Here is an 18,440-nt window from a genome sequence, read left to right as displayed (position 1 = left end):
ACCAAGACGAGAACACAAATAAAGGTACAAAACTGAAAACACTGGGTCAACGACCCAGGTACCCTAACAATCAAAGGGAATTGTTGCTGCAGTTGCAGTCATCTGACTTTACATCTTGCAGCAAAATAAATAAATAAAAAATACATAAATCTGTATTAATCATTTATTTTTGTATGCAAGTGCCTATAAGGAGCTTTATAAGGAATTTCAGTAAAATATTTATTTTAGAAGTTGGGATTTTAATAATAATTAGCAACAGTAAAAACAAAAAAGGTAACATAGGTAGTACAAAAAGGGTAGTATAAAAATACATACAAAATGATACTAAATTTCTATTTATTCTTTATTTACCCTTTTAACTCCTGTTTTAATTTATATTCCCATTTTTATTACATTTTTACATTTACACATTTCTTCATTTATTTATCTATATTTGTAATTCTTCTCAACAGACTGTAAAATTTTCCTCAAACTAAAATATTTGTTTTCCTTTCTCACATAGTTATGTTTTATTATACATGCGAGTCTTGCTAAAGAACAGAGCTGATTAATCTATTTAAATGAATATTTATTTATATTTATTTTATTTATTCATTTGGGTTCTTTAGGACTATTTCTGTGTGTGATGGAAATAATATATGGACATAGGAAAATGTGCATTTCAGGGTGCATACAGTAGATGTCACTGATGCATAAGAAACAAAGCAGGACTTAGTCAAATAGTTACATATTCTTTCTGTTGAATTGAATTTCTCAACAAAAGGACGCCTTTGTTTTTTTACTCCAAAAGATATTCCCTCACACAGGATTTAGATGGGTCCAAACTGTCCCACAGATGTCACCGCACATAGCACATGTTCAAACTTCATTCAGGGAGCCCTCGTTCCCATCATTTGTTCCCACCATTTGTTATCATTAAAAGACACCGATCCCCTCAGCACAGTAATGTTTCCTTACAGGGTAATGATGGTCCCTCAGAATAACTTAATAATAAGAATAACCTAAAATTATTCCTGCCTTTATGTGGACCGTGGCAAAAAGTTAAATCCCCTCACTTTAGAGTTAGTGGCTTAGATGTTTGGGTTTTATCTTCATACAGATTACAACACTGTTATAAGTACATTTGAGATGTCTGTGATGTAATGTTGTTACAATTTCCTTTTGTATGGCAGCAGGATGCTCTCAGACACTAGTTTTTGATAGTTGTAGAGCCATATCATAGTGCTGACTTGTTGTTATTTATTTGGTCCTATAATAACTCACTGAAGTTTGTCTATTTGAGACACATGAACAAACTGCTGATCAGTGTGGTGCTTCAAACAAATGATACACAACAAGCTAAAGTCACAAGACTGAGCCTCGACTTCCTGCAGATGGCAGCAAAGGATCCCGTTAGGTGGAAACATAAACGTCACTGACATCATATTTCATGATAACATTTTGTAGGCAAAAAATTGTTGTGTAATTTTATGATATGTTTTGTTGACCAGAGAACAAACCTCTAAACGTGTTTTTCAAACTGGAGTCTCAAACCTGCTCTTTCAACAGGTTTCCCTCAGGCAGGTTGAAACTAAAGTGAAACTATGTATGATTTATGGTTCGACAGCTTCTCTGGATCTATTATGCGGGCCTAAAATTCACCTTCAATTCTTTTTTGCTGTTAACAATTGACCTTTTCAGTGTGTGTGTGTGTGTGTGTGTGTGTGTGTGTGTGTGTGTGTGTGTGTGTGTGTGTGTGTGTGTGTGTGTGTGTGTGTGTGTGTGTATCTATCTGCTCCAGATATCTGCCTTTCTGTGTCATTTCCATAACAAGCACAACAGCCTCTCTCTGACAAACAGGAAAGAGGGAAAGCGTACTTCACCAGGCATTCTGTGAATTTATGACCCCGACTTTCCACAGAAACACATGAGGAAATCCATAAATAGTTAAATACAAAGTAAAAACAGTAGATTACTGTAATTCAGCAACAAATTTTGTAAGTGATAATGCACAGAGAATCGCACATATCCGTGTGTTTCTTTGTGTTTAACTTCTGATCTCTTCTGTTCTTTGTAGATTTAGTTGATGTGTTAAATTTCATCACCCAACTTCAATAAGAGTGTTGTTTTAATTGTTTTAATAAAAAACAGATATTTCCCCTTTTTATTTTCTGAAGAGAGAAAAATGAAATGGTGCTGGCATCACACGACTGCACAATAATCCTGAAGTCAAAAAATGACTATTGCCTGCTTGAGATTATCATGTGACGTTATCATGTGACATTAAAGCTTTTGTTATGGTAAAATTGAATCATAATAGTCATTAATTCATCCTTACTGCCATCAGTTCAGGGATCAGTCTGGTAACTACAATAACTTTTCTTTTGGCCAGTCAACCACCATAGCTCATGTTTCTCAGAGGCAACACAATCGGATGATTGTGTGACAGCCAGTGTATTCTCTTCACACAAACCATTGTAGTGACGCTTAACTGGCAGGAAAATATTGAAAGACAACAATAGACCCACATTTTGCCCTTGGATGAAAGTGGCTACTGTGAAAAGAAACAAAGCTGGCGATTCATAAGTGGTTAATGATCTGGAGTGTTCCCAGCTGTAGTATGCATTTGTGTGCGTGCACGTGGGGTTGCACTTGTGTAGACTGGTTAAATGTGGCGTCAATGAAGCCCACCAGCAGTCCAGGCATCTCCCACACTGATTTATCCACATTCAATGAGTCAGGATGATGGAGACAGTCAATCCATCAGCTAATCACATGGCAGCAACTCTGTGCATTTATGCATGTAGATAGCACAACCAGCTGAAAGGTGATTTAACAGAGTACTGACAGAGATTAAAAGACAGAAAGCTTTTCTCTCATATTGGCTTCCTGTTAAATTCAGAATTTAATTTAAAATCCTGTTCCTCACATACAAGGTCTTGAATAGTCAGATGCTATCTTATCTTAATGACATGATAGTACGGTATCACCCCATTAGAGCTCTTCACTTTCAGACTGCAGGCTTACTTGTGGTTCCGAGAGTGTTTAAAAGTACAATGGGAGGCAGAGCCTTCAGCTTTCAGGCCATCTTTTGTGGAATCAGCTTCTAGTTTGGATTCAGCAGGCAGACACTCTTTAAGATTAGGCTTGCATATAGTTATGGTTGGATCAGGTGACCCTGTCCTTCCTTAGTTATGCTGCGATAGGTGTAGGCTGCTGCATTCCCATGATGCATTGAGTGTTTCTTCTTCAGTCACCTTTTTTACTCACTATGTCTGTATACACTTCTCTGCATTAAATTATTAGTTATTATTCATCTCTGGCTCTCTTCCACAGCATGCCTTTGTCCTATTTTCATCTGCTCACCCCCAACTGGTCGCAGCAGATGGCTGCCCCTCCCTGAGCCTGGTTCTGCTGGAGGTTTCTTCCTGTTAAAAGGGAGTTTTTTCTTCCCACTGTCACCAAAGCACTTGCTCCTGGGGGTCATAGGGGTTTTCTTTGTTTTTCTCCATTTTCTTTGTCTTATCATAGGGTCTTTACCTTACAATATAAAGTGCCTTGAGGCAACTGTTGTTGGGATTTGGCATTATATAAATAAAACTGGATTTTAAAAAGTTGAATTTAATTTAATGTCAGAGGACTATGGCCAGACTGCTTTGACCTGATAGAAAGGCAACAGTAACTCAAATTACAAGTCATTACAAAAGAAGGTTTGCAGAAGGCCAGATGGCCTACAGCAGCAGAAAACTATAGGCATCCACTCCTGTGGGCTAAGAACAGGACAATGAGGATAAGATGCAAATTTTCTCACCACAGTTGGTCTGACGTGATGATTCTTGAGGTAAACATCATGGAAGCATGGATCCATCCTGTCTTGTATCAACAGTTTAGGCTGCTGGTAGTGGTGTAATGGTGTTGGGGATATTTTTCTGGTATGCTTTGGATCCATTAGCACCAAATGAGCATTGTTTAAACAACACAGTCCACCTGAGTATTGTTGATGATGATGTCCATTCCTGTATGATCAAACTGGTTTCTTGAATAAGACAAGAAACAAAATATGGCAAGAAGAAAGTGAGTTCAGCGTACTCACCAGATCTCAGGCCAAAAGAGCACATTTGGGATGTGGTGTATGGGAGATTCACATCATGGATGTGCAGCCGACACACATACAGCAACCGTGTGATGCTATCACATCAATATGAACCAAAATCTCTGAAGAATTTTCCAAAACATTTTGTTGAATCTTTGCCATGAAAAATGAAAGCAATGCTGATCACAAAAGGGGTTCCAACACAGTGATAGTGCTTTTTAATAAACCAGCATAAACAAAAACTGTAAGCATTTCTGTTTATGCTGGTTTAAGTCCATTTCAATGTAGGCGACAGTGTGTCCGGTCCTGTATCTTTTCCTTTTCCGTGTCCTCTGCTCAAAGCTAAAGCATCCAACTGACTGTTTCCTCCCATTGTTCTGCATATACAAGATCACATATGAGGAAGCTGTTATTACTGCAGAGGCAGCAAAAACTGATTTCACACCACAACACCATGGCTGCGAAAAGATCTACCCAACATATAATTGCTCGTGCGGCCACTATGATTTTCTGTCTCTAAAAAAAGATTTCAGCGTCCTAATGACTCCAAATGAAAGAGCTGCAGTTTGAGAAGACAGCCACATAAGAGGATACTAGTGACACCTTCCTGCTGGGTGTCAGAAAGCTGTATTTAACTAAATTCTTCTTCTTTACATTTACTTCTAGTCCCAAAACACTTACCACATTAAAGAAAAAAATCTCAACAGTCAGGATTAATTTCAGTCAAATGACTTGTGCGGTCACCAAATAAAGAAAGACGGAAACTCACAAGTTCCAAACTTGGGGATGATGTTACTTCCTAAAACTGCTGTGAACACTTTTTTTTTTTGGTTTGGGTCAACGTCACAGTACAAACGAGTGCTGACCTGTGGTGAAATGAGACTGAAGAACCGAGAAAGCATTGGTATATATTTATTCCCTGCTTGTAAACGGGTTTGTTCTGTCTCTCAAAGGGCTTCTACAAGCAACATGTGACTGTATTATTAAAGCTGATTAAAATGACTAGGTTAAGCAGCAAATTCTAACGTTTGGATACATGGTTTACAAAAATATTGACTATGCTAGTCCAAGAAGACCCTGAAATTAAACAGAATTAAAGATTTTAAAATTTAGAGAGCCACTCTAGTGGATTACATTTGAAAAACTGTAATCAGCCAGTTGACTGATAACTGAAAAAACAGAACAAAACTGGATGCTCTCTGTTCTTGTCTAATAATAATGTGTCATATGTAAAAATGGCCCAGGTCGAAGTAATTTTCAGTGATCTAGAGACATATAGAGAGTAATAAAATACAATACTGGATGCAAATGATAAAAAGGCCCCAAATTTCGGATCATGAAGTTAGAATATTCAGGCTCCTCAAACACTGAGTTTCCTGCAATTTTTTTCTCCTATATGATGTCAAAGACAGCGAATAACCAGCTGCACCCATGTACTGTTTAAACCTTCTGTTTTGGAAGAGTAACCAATCACAAGAAACTTGGCCTAAAAGCACCATTTTAAGCCAAGTTTCTAAGGTTGCTTTATACAGTGGATTAACCTAGGGGCTGCTAAATTATAAATATTTGAAATATGAGTCATGCCAAGCTACTTTAGCTGATTTTAGGAGTAAAAATATCAAGATGTGTATGCGATAGCATAACGTAAGCTAATGGGCTTCTGCACTGAAACAGGCCCCAGTAGTTATCACGTATATACTAATCTATTCATTTTTGAATAAATAACAGTGCACACATACATACTCTTCTAACACTACTTTTGAAAAACTTCATATAAAGCTAGAGTAAAAGTAGCCAGGTTGCTCAAATCTTTTCAGTCAGGCATCAGCCGAGCCAGCCGCGGGTCTGTTCGGGAAAAGTGGGTGGCGTTGAAAGTGTGTAAGCATGGAGAGGAGAGGCGCAGAGCAGCTCGGCTCTTCTCGTGGCTAATGTGATGACAGCTGATTACATCGACACCCGCAGAGGACCACAGCCGGACCGCTTCTTGCGTGTCAACATGTTTTAATGCCTTTCGCAAACAAAACCACACAGCTCTTCTAGGAAATAATGACTCGGCGCACAGCTCCGAGGCTGTGGGACGCGTAGCTGTTAAAAAGTTGCGGTGTCGTGGAGAAGGGCAACTCCGCCAACACCGCACCACATCACCAGGCTCGAGAAGTTGGGTATCTAGTCTGAGTGGATCTAACGGCCTGGTCCCAAAAGGTAAGCAAAGCGCATTGAAAGTCAAACGTTGACTGCTACACGGTGCCAGTCGAAGTTTATAAGCACCGGGGTTCAGTTACATAGAAATACGCGTTTTTTTGTCTATAGCCACGACATCAGTTTTTTCTCTACTAGACCTGAGACTTTTACAATTTGTTCATTGAAGTGTGCGCTCTAATAGCGGCACTTTTGGGGTGTACCCCATACATGACAGTCCGCAGACACGTCCTCCTGTGTTAATACGCAGCTATTACTCCAGCGGACTACTGACGTGAGCTGAATGAGTGATGGCAGTAAACACAGGTGCTGCAGACTAAATAATCCCCCCGCTGTCTGTCTGTCACCTGTGGTCGTCGCTGTCAGTTGTTATGCCATGTGAGCGAGATCAGCACACACACACAGCCACACACACACACACACACACACACACAACCGTGTTTCCATCACCTCAGAGGATATAGCATTAGTGATTTACCCCCCAACTCTTGACTAGCGTTAAAGTGAAGGGGGATTTCTTCTTGATCTTTCAATGAAGTCATCACACACATTGTGATTTTGTAAACAGATGTCCTCAAAACGAGAACCGCAGGCGACATTGTGGTCTGACGTAAGTGCACGGGATCTTCAATGTTACATCACATACTTCCGAGATTAGCGATATTGGTCATTTATCGATATGTATATAATGGCAATAATGTAACTTTGCAGATATCTTTGTGGATAAAAGTTTGATAACTTAGAAATAATCAGATCTGAGCGCGAGACAAACAGTGCTGTATATGGTGGACCAGTCATGATACCAGTTTTCAAGTTAACAAAAAATATGATATTGTTATTTCACATAAATGAGGTGTTTTAGGGTTATATTTAAAAAGGAAACCGATCTGGTCATTGTTTATTACCATCCTAGTAATTTACCATGAACATGTAGCTTTCTCTGCCACTTTCTCTGCAGACAGAATAACAATAGTCCACTAAACAATAGCTTTTTCTGTAACAAAAGCTTTCCTTCACAGGAAAACACTTGATTCTCAGTACTGTTTTCAAGATGATAACAGGGTAAACTGAGAACAAAAAATTAAGGTCGTAAACAAAAAAACCCCCAGTAACATCATAGCACACTTTTTAGTTGTCTGATGTAATGAAAAAATAATATATAGTAACGTTAAGTGTAAAGTGTGAGAATATTTTTTATCTGGTTTGAGGTAGTGCTGTGTTTCTTGTGACTTGGCACCATGTTTTTTGTTGACGTTACTCAAATAGAGTTGGTAAAGTAGGCTGCTGCTGTTTCTGTCTAGATGCTAAATTCTAGCTGGTAGATTTTTCTGGACTTCAAAAGAAACGTAACATATTTTCAACACAAACATTTTTTGTTTTTGGTAAATTAATGCTGTCTGTAGACGTTACTGATAGGTAGGAGTGTTGAGGTTTGATTGCTGCCTGTCTCCAACATTTACATTATTGTTTTATTATTATACATAGCTGCTAGTCAGTTTTGTATAATACTAACAGATGGCTAATGTGGCTATTGGGTAATTGCTAATGGTTAAACAGCTGGTGTTAACCTGTGCAACAGCCAAGTTACAGTAAAATACCCAAGTGTTTTTGAAACAGAGCTTTACTGACCTTTCGAAGTACCCCAGAAAGAGCTGTTTAGTGCTGTGAATTGTTCATGTGTTCAGCTGCTAGTGAGGGGAGGGGCTGTGTGCCTGCCTATCTGCACCCGTGATACTTGAGGATGGCACTGTTTGTATCAATATTGTTGCAAATGCGTAGCTAATCTGTTCATTTTTTTTACAAACCTTACCGAAATAAAGAGAGCCCAATAGTGTGATGGTTAACACATTCACCTAATTCCTGGAGATTGCATCAGGTGGGGAAGCTGGTGTAAAAACACATGGCGCTTCTTCTATGGCGACCCCTTGTGAAGAAGAAAGTTGAAAGTAAAGAAAAACTAAGCAAGCGGCTCCTTAGCATTTTGTGTACAACTAAATAGTGAACAAGTAAAGAGTTGGATCTGGATGAGAAACTGAAGACACTGCGTGCTGATACGGACATGACCCGTTCTTTACAGGGTAGCTACAACCTACAGCATAATGTACGAATAGAGCCTCATGTTGAGTTAAATTGGTAATTGAGATCATGAACTCATTAGGAGAGTGTTTACTGAGATCATAAGGAGATTCGTGACAGATTTGTATACAAACTGACTTCATTTTGCAACCAGAAGAGTCGCCTCAACTGGTCACTCCTGGCACTTTCACATTGACTTTAGGGTCGGAGGTTGTATCAACTTTTATACACTCTTTGGGCCCCATGGTGGGTTTGTCATTGGAGATCAGTTCTGTACATATACATCCCACTAACTGCTTAACAAACAGAATATTTACATTTATGAAAAAGCAAAGAGTGTTTACAAGAGCGTAACTGTACTTTCAATTTTAATGTGTCTATTTCCTGATGTGCATGCTTTTACAGTGAGTTAATGGGTAGAGTGATAGATTAACTAGTTCCCTCTTGTGCACCATTTATTTCTGCATGTCTCTTGCAGGACAATGTATGTATTTACTTTGACCGTGCAGACTAACTTATCAACATGGATTCGCTCTGCTGGGTTGGTGATGTTTGAATCTTCGTTTATCGCCATCTTTGGTGTTTGTGGTTTTATTCTGCTCCATATCTGCATGAGCATAAGCAACAAAAATGGTTATGTTATTTCGGTTTTGCACCTTTGACATTTTTAACACAGTAGTAAAGTCATGTGCACATGTAGACTCACACCATCGACTGGCAGTCAGTCAGAGTATCTGTAGTCTTTGCTTCAGTTTCTGTATTATACCCTCATGGTTAGCAATCGCACTGCTTTGGCAGTGACACACATCTGTCAAACATTGTAATCCAACTGAAATCAAAAAGTTACTAGCTTTAATGAAATTTTAGGTATCTGTTTCTGTTATCTTGCCCTCTTTTTGTGTTTACCATCCAGTCACAATTTTGGATGCACAGAAACCTCCTGCACACTAAATTATTAATACTGGCAGCACGATCCTATATCAGCAAAGAAACCTGAGATGTTTGACTTAGTTTGCTTGTATTACACGCAGCACAAATGTTATACATTATTATGATTGTTACAAACAATAAAATGCACTCAACAGCTGCTGCACAGTATCCCGAAGGACAAGTAGCAAAAGTAAAAGTAACTTAAGAAAGCATGGGGAATTCCATTTTTTCTTCCGATTACAAAGTATTCCATCACTTCCAAGACAAGGTATTTCCCACACCTTAACAATGACAGCATCGCTCGCAGTCTTTGTTGGCAGCACAGTTTTGGTTTGGTTGGCTTAATGATGAGAACGGTTAGTTATTTTGGACTTGATGTACCGGTAAAAAAAAAAAAAGTGAAGTGTCCAAAGGAAGAACTTAAGCATGCATGTTTTGGAAGAGGGAACTAAGTAAATTAAGGCCTGCTCGTGTTCATACGAGCCAGTTATGTTGGCACAATAAGACACATTGTTGACAAAAAAGCTTAAATCTAACAGACAAGTTGGGACGGTCACCGAGGCGGAGAGACTGACAGAAGTTTTTCTTACTTGTAATGTGATAGACTAAACAAAAGAAACTCAAAACTTCACCAAGACTGAGTGATTTGCTCAGTTTGATAGCTGGCAGACATTACAATTATAGACCTTTACTTTACTTCTGAGTAAAGCTACATCTTGTACTTTTTCTTTCTATGACTCATCGTTAGCTTTGTTGAGCTTTTACATCCTGTTTCATGCAACCATGTTCATTTTTCTCAAATATCTTCTTGTCATTGCACAGTGATTTAAAGATAGGTGTGGTTCACGCTTCAGTGTTTTTGGCAGAATTTGTGCCAAATTCCTACAAGGCTGGTATTTCAGTTTTGTGCCCAGATGATTCCAGGCCAGTCCCAGTAAAAGTTATCCCAAGATATAATTAACAAACATCAAGCCCCGTAAGGAAAACGCGTTAAAGAAGGCTAGAAATCGCCATCTTGGAAGTCTCTCGCAGTGTCCTCAGTTCACCCCGAATTGTGTAAAAGTTTGGAGAGAACATGTGAAAGGTTTCACCCTCCATGAATTTATAATTTTTCTGCTGGCACGTCATGGTTTGATCCCTGAGGAAAGACATGTTATGTAACAGCTCATATGCAAGCTATTAGGAGTCATCCATGTTTTAAGGGTGCGGCATATCCTCGGGTACCTCTGGGGTCCTCTCAGGAAAAACCCTCTGCCATCCAAACACATCTCTTGTATCTATGACAACGAGGCCTCGGCTCTCTGAGTGCAGTCGTCTGAGCTGTGCTGCTCAGTGTGGAAATGTTTATGCAAACGAACAGTTCCACCCTGTGTGTGTGTGTGTGTCATGCAAGCCATTGATATTCAACACGTGTAGGCTTTAGAAAGGAATGGAAGGACAACTATGTGAGTGGAGTGAGTCATGGGAGGAAAGAAAAAAGTAGTCAGGATGAAGTGGAGTCTGAAAAATAACTGCATTCCCTTGTGGAATGTTTGTGCGCTGGCCAAGCTGCAGAGATGCAGGAAAGCAAACTCAATGAAAATGTGGAGGCGGAGGTGGATCTGGCTCTATGGATGAGCCAAAAAAGAGTGTTTCCACCCAGGGTTTTTCCCTACATTCAGCAGCAACACTTGCAATGTTACTTGAACTTTCCTCATAGCTTTAACCTTACCAGCCCCATAATGGGCATTTGAAATCAAGTAAATAAGTGAAATACTAATTGTCATTGTGTCCAAAATAATTGACTGCAGAAGATTTTGGTATCTAGAGGATTTATAAACAAGACTGGGTTGGCTGCACTGCTGGAAAACATAGGTGTGGAAGATGACTGATATGAAAAGCACCATAGATGGGCTTGTCTTACCATGACCCAGTTAACTGTTAGGAAAGAAAGCAAGTAAGAGCTGCTTTGTATTGCAGTATGTTTTGCTAACCAGAGGATATTTTTGCGTAATACTGTAATTTTACAGTCCTCAGACAGATATGATATGTTTAAGATAAACAGCATAATGCACAGGTCTCCAGGAGTAAACTGCAGAAGATCTATAAAATAATGACATGGCTTCAGGAGGTGGAGAAGTGCCTGCATTTGTTTTAAAGGCCAGGGGGGACCTATGACATACTCACTTAATTCTATACCTCGGGAGACACCTTCCCTAATTATTTCAAGGTCTCAATGACTAGTTTCAATCTAATCACATTTGTTTTCTAAAAACAAGTTGGTGACACCATGATGGTTAATTCCAATAATTATAGTTTAAAGGCATTTTCAGTTTAAATCAGTTTGTTACATTTTCAGAAATAGCTTAGTGACTTTCTTCTTCCTGAACATTACGTCGGTATCGGAGATACCCTCCAAACATCTGTTAACGATTAATCACCAACCATGAGTGGCCGGTGTAGGTTACTGACAGTCGTTAGCAGTCGTTGCCACAGCTGCCTGTAGTTTGCATGGCAAACACTGACTTGTCAGCAAACACTCGTGAACTAGTAGCCGAGCAGTATTTAAACTTGAGAAAGTGCGACTCAAAGTGGAATCTTTGAATATTTGCCTTCAAAGTAAAAGTTGCACCTTTAGAAATGTGTTGGTGGTAACAGTGAGGCATAATGTTTGCTTTTTTTGGTGCTTTCCGTGCAAGCTAATGGTGACCGCTGCGATCTAATGATCAAAGCAAGATTACAAGATGTTTCTGTGCACAGCATATACCTCCTTGCATCACGGAATATACATTTTTTGACGGTGGTTGCCAACCAGTATCTAGGCCTCTGTATTAGACTAGTGAAAATCTAGTTGGCTCTGTCATATTGTTACCATTATCATTCTGTTCTTGTATTTATGTGTCCAAAATACTTACGTTACATGATGCCTTGTATATTACTTCACCCTTTACACTTAACTTGAGTATGATTAGAAGTAAAAGGAAGAGTTTTTTTCTACTGTAGAAATTGTTTGTACTGATATGCAAAGTTGGCATGTTAACATGCTGTCTAGTAGGTTTGGATGCTTTTGCCGTTTTTCTCTGTGTAGTCACTGGGGCCTGCTCACATGTCTGAGTAGAGCAACATGGGTCCGCCAAATATTTAAACAAGAATTTGGCATCTGCGGTCATTTGAATCAGCTCGCCAGATGTGTTCTCTACATGCAGCTGGCTGAGGCCATGGAAGTGCTGCCTCATCTGGATGAAATGCATTGTAAAGCAAGGCTGCGCTCCTATTTCTTCTGTGCCCTTTTTATTTGTTGTTTAGAGCAATGCGAGCTGCTTTTTATGCATGCATGTGCATAAGTTGACTGCTAGAAAAACAATCAGCAAACATTATATTTTTGTACTTTGACATTTTTTTTTAATTTTTCAGACATTTTTATGACTGATATTTTATAAAGCAGACATGGAATATAACATAGATTAGACCATCAATCATTATAATATCGTAAACTAAATAATCCCATGTTTACGCTCTGCTTCCGGTCTTTGTTTGTTTAAAATAAAACTCCACTGATATCTCAATTGGTCATGTCATCACCCCACAGGAGGCCTGAGAGCCATTCACTCTATAAACACATGGCCATAAAACCACATGACTTGTGTTGACAACTGTCAGGCCATCTCTTTCTCTCCCTCCATCCTATGTGCTGAAAGACCAGATGGCCAAAAGCGAGACAGCAGATGTCCCAGTATTTCTTTTTTAAAATATCTAGAACAGTCCACCTGCTTTGATTATGCTGTTTCGGGGTGAATGTGTTTCGCTGGACTCAGCATTCTGGATGGAAGCACGCTGCACTGCTGCACAGCCAGAGTCCCCGGTAAACAAACTCAATGAAAAGACGCCCAGCCAACTCCAGAGGATTCTAACAGTGCGTTAGTGTGCGTTTGTGGGTTGCACAGGCACGTGCCAGCCTGCCACTTTAATATGTCTGAATAGGATGAATGGCACAGAGGTCACGCGTCAGTGCAAGCCCTGTCCTGGAAGGCACGTAGATAATGAGGCAGCGGCTTTATTGTTGGCATCAGAGTTCGTTCAAATAAAAGATACAGGCAGTCAGCAGATCCCACTTCCTCCACTGTGGTCTCACACTGAGTCACTGCTTCAGCTGGAGGATACCTGTGTGCAGGGAAAAACTCGAGATGCCACGCAGCAGTGGCAAAGACGGATGAACTGATGTAGTTGTAAGAACGCGCTGAACTCCTGTCGCGTCGTTAAAAAGCAGTTATGGAGCGTAACAGCTGCAGCTACACAGTTTTGTTCTCATTAGTGATTCCTTTGCTGATTGGTTCCTGAACAATCAACTCACTGTTTGATCTCCAGAATGAAAAAACATGCAATCATTTTCAGTTATGGCTTTTCCGAACTCTAGACAACAGCAAATGCTGGTTTTTATTAGTGAGTGGATGCCACAGCTTTAATCCAAAAGACAGCATTAATCTTGTCTTGAGTTTTGAGGTTTAGCTCATTAAGAGCTTGTTGTTAGCTTGATGGTTGTAAATCGACCAACGCTCATTTTTTTCTCCCAGTAAGTCATAACCGGGAGGAAGCGCGCCTCTGGAACAGATAAAAACATGCGTCCTTCATCCTCTATTCTAAACGCCACATACCTAAAAGGTTTACTAAAAGGTGAAGACGTTTCAGGGCCATGTCCCAGGTCAGACAGTAGGTTCATTGTGCGACGTGTCAGCTGTGAAGTGTGTGTATGTTTACACTGTGTGTGTGTGTGTGTGTGTCAGCTGTTGACTTAGCTGTCTGTCGTAATCCTGTTACTTTCTACAGGACGGTGCCAAGTGACACACGCTAGTCCCAATGAAGCTGTTTCATTCTCCCTGAAATAATCATTATGTACTGTTGTGTTTACTGTGAAGATGTATATAAACCTGATATTAAGCTTTAATGCAAGTCCAAGTGCTTATCAAGACCTCATAAATCATAATGGAAAGATGAGGTCTTCAGTGAGGATCTTCCACTCTGTGAAATGGCCCTTGTACTTTACAAAGAGGCATTTTATTGCTTTGGGTTAACGCCTAACACGTTACAGTCAATATCATTAATGAACGCATAATAAAAAGAACACGTGTCGATGGCTTCTAGCTTTCTGTGGGTTTTGTTGTGGGTATTTTCTAAAGTTAAAATGTAATCTGTTACCATCCAGCACAGGTCTCCTGTCTTTTTGGTGGAAATGTATTTTCTCCGGACATGCCTTTCCCCCCCCTGACGCGACTTTGTTTTTTCACTCTTGTTTTATTTTTCTTTCATTCAGATCCAGGAAAAATAATCCTCAGCTCTCTGTGTTGTGAGTCAGGATGAGTCACTGACATCTTGAAGTGCGTTATTCTTTTACAAAGTCGGGGGGAAGAAACGACCAGCATGTTGATTATTAGACATGTTAAATGTGTTGTTGTTTTGGTATTTGAAACTGAGGGAACATAATAAAGGAGTATCCTGGCATTCTTTCTGTGTTTTTCATTGTTGGGATGAGTGGTCTGCTGTTTTTGGTGAAAATATGACACTGGCCTGATGAGTAAAATGAGCAGTAATTAGCTGAGATGACACCAAACAGGCCGGCTGGGGAGTGTTTTTATACTACAGCTGGGGCTTATTGTGACTGAGGCAGGGTGATATGACCAAAGATATTTATCACGATATACATTTGAAAACATTTGCGATAACGATATAACTGACGATATAATTGACACTAGACAAAATACTTTACAACTCCACAACTTTATTGGAGCAAAAACCCCCATCAATGTATTTTCACTTAAACAAGCAGCTGTTTTATGTGCTTTAAAGTTATACAGAAATGTAACAGTGCAAATGCAAATCCTTGCTGACAGTTTAAGCAAAAGGCATTTCCAGTGGAAATTGGCCGACATATCCTCAGCATGACCATGTATAATATCCGCAAAATTTAAAAAGAGGTTATACACACACAATACGGTAAAATTATGTTGAAGCACAGTACGTATCACTCCGCGAGGCTCCTGCCTACGGTAGTCGTAATGCTCCGACAATCCATCAAGCGGTGTGGCTTCGTAGCTTAGCAAAGTCGTACTGAAACATTTGACAGATTTTCAAGGGCTGTGTTCCACATAAAATCGTTTCGAGGTCAGTAAACACAACCAGAATTCATACATAAGGCACACAGGATTATAAGGGGCACTGTCGATTTTCAGAAAAAGTGTGCCATATTTTCCAAAAAACACGGTAATAACGACGGCCCGCTAGCATGCTCTACCAAAAATACTGCTTTGTTGTGTATCTGACGGACGAAAGCCAAACCAGTCCCACACCACTGAAGTTGGAGCATTTTTACAAACCAATTCTGGTTCATCCGTTTCATTCAACGATCCGCTTTCGCCCTTCTCATTCTGCATCGCTGCCATGCTTTTTCTGCCATGTGTGTATGAAAACAAAGGCACTGCACACGCGTGTTTTACCCATATTATCGTTGCCCAACATTATAACAGTATTACCGTGAACGGTATGATATGGCCCAGCCCTAATTGAGAGCTTCAAGAAGTTTTGCCTTATATTATATATGGGAATATATGTTATGTTTTCCATATTTCTTAACTAATTATATCAAAAACACTAATACTGATATTAATATAATTGATTTTATTTGTGTAATAATGATGATTAGCACAGGTTGATAGCTCAGTGCTGTTAGTGCTTTATCAAAGCTTTGCTTTAGTTTCCACAGAAAGTATAAAAGATGGATGTAGCTACTGCCACGTCGCTTATTGGTGTCTGAAATCCTGTTTTGAACCCTCGAGATGAGCGTTTCTGTCATCACCATGTTGGCTACAATAATAACGGATGTGGCGAGAAAGGCAGGTCTGACTGAAACTACGCTCATTGGCTCCTTACTTGTGACGGACAAGTTTTTACCCAGTGAGTATCTGGTTTTGTAACTCAGGAAAAACCCGAGTTAAAAACATGGTGCGACCAAGATTTTAAAAATAGAAATAATTTTCTCATTTTCAATATTTTGTTCAATATAACCCAAAAATGTGTGAATGAGCCCATAAACTCAACAGGAAAGTGGTTACAGAGGTTGAGACGGTAACCTGTTTTCTCATAGACTTCAGTAGGACCAGAGATGGCAATCACAGCAATCGCCTTCTGCTGGACTTTTGTTTTTTTTAACCTAGAAGCCACCTCAATGTTTACTTTGTACAGCTCTTATGTGTTTTAAAATGCTAATCTCGCTTTAGAACGAAATTTCAGAAACCAGTGGATGATGTAGCAGTCATCAAGTCCACCTTTTATCCTGTTCGTGGTTGCTACCTGTGTGGACGCTCCAATGTTCTGGTATTTTAACAGAGCAGAAAGTAAAGTGGAGGGATGGAGAATAGTTCCCGCATGCAAGAAGCATTTAATCCATGGTTATATTACAAGCAGCAAAGTTACTTTTTTACAGCGAGCAGAGTCGTTCGCAATGTTTCAGGTTTCAGTTCACTTTTCTACAGAGAGCGGTCTATAATGAAAACTTCAGAAAGTACAAAAGCCTCTGTGTTTGCTCTGTCTGTATTTAGCAGCATCTTTATTTACGAGTGCATACACACAGAGCTCTGCAACATCACTTTCATTTACCCCCTTTTAGTTGCCCATAGCTGACTATGAGTAAGATTCCTTTCTTTGACTTTAACAAATGCTTTAAGACTTAAAACAACTCACACATTTATTCACGTGACACATCAACAGTAAGTTCATTCACCAAAACTCGCCCAGGATCTGACTGCAGATTATGTTTTAAGGTTTTATTCTACACATCCAACAGGTTGGGTGTAATAGGCAGATATATGTAGGTTTATACAGTGGACCTGTGTGTAATAACTACAACTGTGTTGAAGTTATTCAGCTGAGTACTGTTATTGTGAGTTGTTTACTTGTAACCTCATCAGATGTAGTAATTTGTGACCTGCTTTTGCACTGATCTTTGTGAACTGCACTGATGATGATGGCTGAAATGAACTGGCTGCATTTGATTAAAAAACGTGTGCATTGTCAGAATGCCTACAGAATTTTCCACTGCTTTCTGCCACACAGTAATTTTGTTTCCTTAGTAAATCTGTTGCTTATTTATAGGTGTTTAAAGGAATAAGACAAATTGAAAGTTGGGCCTAATTAAGGTGTTAGAGGCATGTTATGCAATCAACAAAGTTTTCCACTTCTGGAATAGTTTGATTTTATCAGTTTATTTATTATTATTTTATTATGCGTGTCTGAAACAGAATTCTCTTGTAAATAAGACATTGAATCTCAGTGGGACTATCTGTATAAAAAAAGGTTAAATGTAGTAGTTGTCGTGGTATTTCACTCTTTCTACTCTAAAGTTTGCAATATTGCATGTCTGGGGACTGTTGTGTTGATATTGATTGACACTAGGGCTGCCACGATTAGTCGACTAGTCACGATTATGTCGACTATTAAAATCGTCAACGACTAATTTAATAGTCGACGCATCGTTTGAAGCTTTGTAAGATCACAAAGGACGCAGGAATGAGTAGCAGGATTTAAGAGTGTAATAACGGACTGAAACAGAAGATGGCAGCACTGCATGTCCAAGGATGCCAGCTGCCGTTAAACCCCGAAGAAGAAGAAGCTGTGTCCCAGAATTCATAGCGCAGCCCAGCGCAGTTGTCAACAATGGCGGCAGCTAGTTAGTTTTAACTTTACTCTTATTATTCTTTCTGGGTCACAAAATAAACGTTTAACATATTTTCAGGCGAGAATGTAGCTGTGTAAACCTCAAATATCTGCTCAGTTTATCAAGACACCACATATTTTCAAAAGCGCTCCGACGTTTTCGGAGATGTCTGTTACCCACTAGCTCGTTAGCTAGGCGGGGGCAAGGCTAACTAGAGCCGTGAGAACACCGGACTCCCGGCAAATCGTTTTCAAACCCACCGCCGTCTTTCGCTAGTCAGGTTAAACATATATATAAGTCACTTAGATAACTTAAATGTTATTGTTTGGCTTTTTTCAGTATTTTATTTGTTCCTGAGTAAATCGGTTTGGCTGAGATTAAAGGTATAGTTTTTGCACAGCTAAAACTGTCAAGCAGACAGCTGATTATCAGAAGTGTGAGATGCTGGAGAATATACTCCGGTGTCCTGTTATATTTTAG

The 18,440-nt window shown here is 39.5% G+C and overlaps 1 protein-coding gene across 3 annotated transcripts in view; it reads left to right on the top strand.

Moving 5' to 3' along the window:
- The first annotated feature begins 5,945 nt into the window (after window positions 1-5,945).
- dnmbp (dynamin binding protein) overlaps window positions 5,946-18,440 on the top strand; it is a 48,698-nt gene continuing 36,203 nt past the window's right edge. For all 3 annotated transcript variants that reach the window (XM_086303687.1, XM_086303685.1, XM_086303686.1), the window contains exon 1: window positions 5,946-6,274. The gene's annotated coding sequence lies outside the window, so the exon portion shown is untranslated. The remainder of the gene's footprint in view (window positions 6,275-18,440) is intronic.

This window comes from Aulonocara sp. 'chitande type north' Nkhata Bay, linkage group LG8, assembly GCF_057382095.1.
Source record: "Aulonocara sp. 'chitande type north' Nkhata Bay isolate Kocher_YH1m ecotype deep benthic linkage group LG8, A_spYH_male_GT1.1, whole genome shotgun sequence".
NCBI lineage: Eukaryota > Metazoa > Chordata > Actinopteri > Cichliformes > Cichlidae > Aulonocara > Aulonocara sp. 'chitande type north' Nkhata Bay.
The sequence above is the reverse complement of the archived record's forward strand: the minus strand, read 5'-3'. Positions and strand labels throughout refer to the sequence as shown.